Source organism: Tuber melanosporum (genome assembly GCF_000151645.1).
Source record: "Tuber melanosporum whole genome shotgun sequence assembly, scaffold_96, strain Mel28".
Taxonomy (NCBI): Eukaryota; Fungi; Ascomycota; class Pezizomycetes; order Pezizales; family Tuberaceae; genus Tuber; species Tuber melanosporum.
In genome coordinates, this window is record NW_003299146.1 from 95,959 (window position 1) to 101,810 (window position 5,852).

Genomic DNA, 5,852 nt, shown 5'->3' on the forward strand with positions numbered 1-5,852 from the left:
AAAACTAATATTGCTAGAACTAAAAGATTATTCAATATTTTTAGTCTAATATTAGTCTAAAAACCTATATATATATTACCAGTTCCAATTAAAGATATACAAGTTAATTTTTAGTTTAAGAACTCCATAGACTTATTCATTAGAAGCTATAGGTTAATTTTGAACCAAGCAATTATTTTCTTTTATTAATTTATGGGGTGGGAAACTCAAAATCAAGGAGGGTGTCTGGCTGTAGTGTGGTTGCTATGGACCGTACGAGGACTTTTCAGACACGACTGTACCTGTGCTCCCGACACACCCCCCTCCACGAGTTTATTGCTATATTGGTATGATACCGGCTGAACAAAGCCCAAACTCAAGTTACTAGTCTACTCGGATAGTCTAGCAACCGGAACAAACGCAAGCAGAAGTGTGCCTTCAACCAAGAAACCGAGACTATCTACTAGAAACACATAACCGGTCAGGAGTAGAATCAAGATCCCTTACCTTGTAATCATGGCCGCGGCTAGATACTAAGACTTGCCTATTTCGGGAATCATGATAGGAAAAACCTTGTGCTTTAGAGGTGGCGTAGTGCTCAGAATACAGGAAACTCAGTACTGTTCAGCATTGTCATGATGGAAACGAAAGTGGCTGCGTACAATTCCTCCTGTTTATAATAGGGTATCGTACCGGAAAAATACCCTATTACTCGCTAACCGACCACGCTACGGAGCCATGAATTTCGGCCACAAGGTAAGGGATTGGGCCAGGATTCAAACTTCGCGATCAACATAGAGAGGCGCCATAGTCTTTGAGGTTGGTATTAATGGACATGGTGATACTTGTACTAGTGTGGGGAACTGCATTGGTAATAGTACTAGTACCACCCAAGCCCTACTCCCGGATCTCACCGTACCCCCCTTTTTTAATAAAATTTAAGTTCGGCCAGGCCCTTTACCAACCCTTAGGGTTAAACTTCTGCTTACTCAGCTCCTTCTGGCGAATCAGGGTTACTTTCCCTCTCGTTCCGCGCAAGAGCTCACCCAGGTTCTCCCAAAGGATTTGGTTCGAGTCTAGGCTTCCAAGGGTGGGGGGAGGGGGGGGGGTTATGAGGGTAAGATACGCTGCCGGCATGTGATAGCTAGTAAGCAGGATTGGCGGTCGTAAGGTTGATATGTAATAGTCTACCTGGGTGCTGTATCGTTAATGGTGTGCATTCACCTGTTCCCTGGCAGTGACGAATCAAGGTAGTAAAGGCTAGTATTAGTTCTCATAATAAGTTTAAGTTACTGGTGATTATCGCTTTTGGCCTCTGCCCAGATGATTATCTGCCACTCCGGTTGGAAATTAACTTAGGGAGTAATAGAGGTGACAAGAGCTTGGGTAGGCGATTACTGGGAGAGCTTATGCTTACGCGTTTGATTATATATATGATCTGTTGCGCCCAAGGGGTGTGCTTTCCATCGGACATACTCGTTCTCGTAGATCCAATGTCTCGTAGCGCATGCATGCACATATGACTCATGTGGAGCATGGGTCAGCGGCGAAATTACGGAATCGAGTGATTCTTTGTGTTGATAGAATCGAGATTGCCAATATGTGATGAGACGGCCTAGATTTTTGGATCTGGCTTTACCATTACTGTACGAGTTGCATATATATCTCTGGCATGTGAATGGCCCCCGGATACAGTACTCGTACTGTATCATACCAGTGTAGTACTGGCCTGTCGCTGTGTTTCCGACTCAAGTGGGGTAGAATATTTCGTCCTCTACTATTTCCCGTTTGGGGGGTAGCTTGGCGGGGGCGTTTTTGTCATAAGCAGGGTCGATTTCCCAGCTGGGCGTGAGTGACAACTGACAGCCCCCCACATGATGGCCCGATGGACATTATATTCCCTCTCTACCAGGCATATGACACCTTCATTATCTTTTACCTACTGTGCCGGTAAATTATTCGTTCCCGGGCACATTACGCAGTCATCGGAGCGGTCTCTTTTTCTATGATACATCCTATCGGTCGGCATAGTAATAGGTCACAGAGCAAGTCAAAGTTCACAAGCACAGCCTGCGGTAGTCATCGCACAATCCCCGATAGGAGGCCTTGAGAAACTTCCCCACAGGTGTGGTAGATTTTCGTTAATTCATAGACGGTTCTTCCTCCGATTAAGACCCGCGAGATGCGTTTCGTCGTTTGGGTGTGCCTCTGCATCACACTTAGCCCCTGGTGTATTGCATCTAGGATTGCATCTCGCTCTAAACGCGGGACCACACGACGTAATATTGGGGAGTTTAGCCAAACAATCCTTCGGATCCTAACTTATGATGCTGGTACATAGTTATGGGTCATCCCCTGATAATGGGTTAATATTTTTTCTTTTCTTTTCTGGTCGGGGAAATGGTGGGTACACACTCCTACTTGAGTCATAATTTATCACTTTAGAACCTCAAGAGGGGCGACTGTTTCATTTTTATTTTTGTTCTTTTAATTTTTTCATTTTCATTAAATTTTCATGTATGGTTCGAGAGGTCTATAGTCTGCCCTAAGGAAATTGGAATGGGAGATGACGCTTGACCGTATATTGCGTTTGAATCGGCGACATCTATGTTAAAGAAAGTTTGGTCTATGATATTAAATTGGAATAGTGACCCATTACTAGGGGACGACCTATAACCAAGCACAACACGTTAACCGCGACCCTCACTAGCATAGAAACTCTCGAAATCCGGTATCTCCGCGAGCCCTCTAATCTCCAGATACCGAGTTAGTATAATCGCTCCTTAGAAGGATTAGAATTTTCCCGACATGGTATATTATCAGCCCACTGGATGCGTTGGGTCTCGTTAAGCGGTATTTGCAATCCTCTTAATCTACCAAACTAGACTCTGTTGGATATAGGTGGAAAGTTAGTGCTTAGTCACCCGGAGACCAGTTGTCAGGTGGAGCGGGTTTCTCATGCTTTCAGAAGTATGATAGGAACTTCTCCTTTTTCAAACCTCAGAGGAAATGATCATCTCTTCATCTTTGTTTGAAAAGCGGAGACGTCGGGGCAAACCCAGTATTTTCGGGACGTCCATCTGGAGTGAAAACAAAGTGAGTGGGGGCAGGAGTTGGGTAGCAAGAAGAAAGAAGCCTGAGGTAACCTTAGCTGCCGTGGAATAGGAGAGAAGTGGTGAAATGAGAGTCACAGTTACTCAAAGGAGATTGATTGTTTGGTTCAAACTTATTATGGGCTGATAGTCTGATGGAGGATAACAAGTGCTTTGGGGGTATTAGATATAGACTGGTTAGAGGCTTACAATCTCGTGTATAGGAAGAAAAACCTTGACCACCTCCTCACAACTAAAATCTCAAAAGCGGATTACCAACCGGCCAACTGTTGAGGGGCCAATCGCTGCTAGAATCTGTGGGGAAAGTTGGGGTTCGACGCCCCACCGGGGGTGGATATACTAGGCATTAATTAGGGGGTATGATAAGAAATTGAACACTGGTAAGCTGCTAGTATTGTGTCCTCCCGCTATTGAGCTTTATGGTGCTCCTGCCCTGAGATACTCCTTCCAGCTGTTCCATGAGCATGGAGAGGGTAGCGTGATTAGTGATGGAGGAACTTCAAGTCATTTGTTGAGGTGCTTTTGGATTGAAATGGGATTAGTTATTGTGTGTATGGGCACTGCCGAAAGGAAATCGTGATCTCAAACAAACCAAGACATGATCTGTGTTTTCAATTACGTTTTGACTGAACTGTGATTGTATTTTTAGTGCCATAAAAAAAATAAAGAAATTAGATTAAAATAATCATAATAATAATGGAATCGGTAATGTTTGGCTCAGCGCTGTCTTGAATCACATTTTGTGACAAGTTATAGTGACTTTGGGGCTAAACATGCGGTTTTTCAAAGTGCCGAAAACATGATTTGAGATCATAATCGCCGAGCGCCAAACGTTCCCTTAAGTTTATATGAATTGAGTTGGGGGGGTAGCGACTGGATAGATATGTGAACTTACATTTGTAAGGTCGATCGATAGTCCCAGGTTTATAATTGGCTCCGTTATATTTATTTATTCAAGTGCTAACGATCCTTCAATTTCACTCCCTAGAGAACCAAAAGAAACCTTGACAATTCCTTACCGTGAAAACTTGGACAGGGGTAATAATATTATTGACCGGCCCCAGTGGCCTGGCTGTTAAGGGACTGGCCACTGCTAATGTTTACGGGGAAGGTCGAGAATTCGAGTCACCGCTGCGGGGTGGATATATCATACCGGTAGCAGGCATTATCAATCATAGTAAAACAAAAAAGTGGGTAATCCCTGGAGAAAAATAAAGCTTTGGCTATCGGGCTGGCTGATACTGTTGTCCTAAGGCCTCTCTTACAGATTTGCTGAGCGCGCACCTACTGGGGGGACACTCTGTACCTCGAGCGTTGGCGTTTGCTCCAATATGTGTTGGAGGTCCTCTCCCAGCAAGCAAAAAAGAAGGCCTATTATTGGGCCCGCGGGCATCGAGCAGTTGCCTTGCCAGATTATCCATATATACTTCTGGTCCATGCAAGGGGAGTTCTACAAGTGGGTTTTATTTTTACGCCTTGTTCGGCATTCACCAATAGAGAGATATTGCAATGTTTTTGAAAGCACCTTATTCCTACGATATATACTCGAAGCAAGCAAACTCTAAAGAAAATACTAACATCGTGGCTAGATAGCAGGTACTAACTGCTCCACTGATTCTATGCAAAGGAAAAAGGGAAAAACCAGCCAGGGGGGGGGCTAAACGTTGAGGAGTAAGGAAAATTGTGTTTTTATGCGAAATATTTCCCTTGCCAGTATTGTCCTGCAATGTTTCGTAACATCGCCATTTTCCTTACTCCTCAACCTGTAGACCCTGTACTGCCTTTTCTTTTGCACGGGAAACTTGGAGGAGCATCCGGCATCAGGACCTTACATTTTAGGCCCATTTGTCACGCCAGAGTATACACTAAAAAGCCGCTTCTCTTGTGGATTCGATTTTTGCTAAAGATCGGGTCCCTTTAGCTGAGGAGCGCAAGAAAAAATCGTATTCACATATCATGGAAGCTTCCTTAATGATAGTTTGGGTGAAAAAGAAAAAAAAAAAGGCCAGTTAGATACCTGCAAGTTGAGTTATATGACCCAAAAGGTCTCATATCAAAATATTTTGTCTGTGAGACAGCAAAGATGACATAAAAGTCAGAAGAACCTCATTTTTATGGCGTGCTGAGCGGGGGATTGTATATTATTTTATATTTTCCCCAATTTTTTGGGCCGCGGGGGGGGGCTTAGATAATGTTCATTAGGCAAGACACGACCTCTTGGGGGCACAGTACTACTAGCATATGGAGGACCCGTGGGGCACAGTGGTTAAGGGAATTCCGGTCATTTCTTTCGGATATTCCGAATCGAACGAGGATCAAGTATTCCCGCGGCCGAGTTGAGGTTGGACACCTTAGGTGGCAATTCCCATAGAAAGTGTCCAACAGCAACTCGGCCGCGGCAGTGTTTCGGGTATTCTGTAGGGATTACTTGGGAGAGAAAATTCTTGTGAATTGCTGATATTCCGTGTTAGTATGTTCTCGCTCAGCTCGGTGGCATTGAGGCATTGGGAAAGCTTGGGAATTACTGTGCACAGTGCACACTCTCTCTTTCTGCCCACTGTAATCTTGCTTTGGGCGCACTATTGTCCGCACCATCAGCCTATAGCGAAACCATTAGATCGATACACGGCCTCCAATTCTCTCTATTTGGATACCCGCATGTCTAGAAGGTCATTCTTGAGGTTTCCCCGAGCCTCGTATCACACCCCTCTTAGAGACTGGCTATGCACGTGGAATCTTCTGGCTTTCTTGGGGCCTATC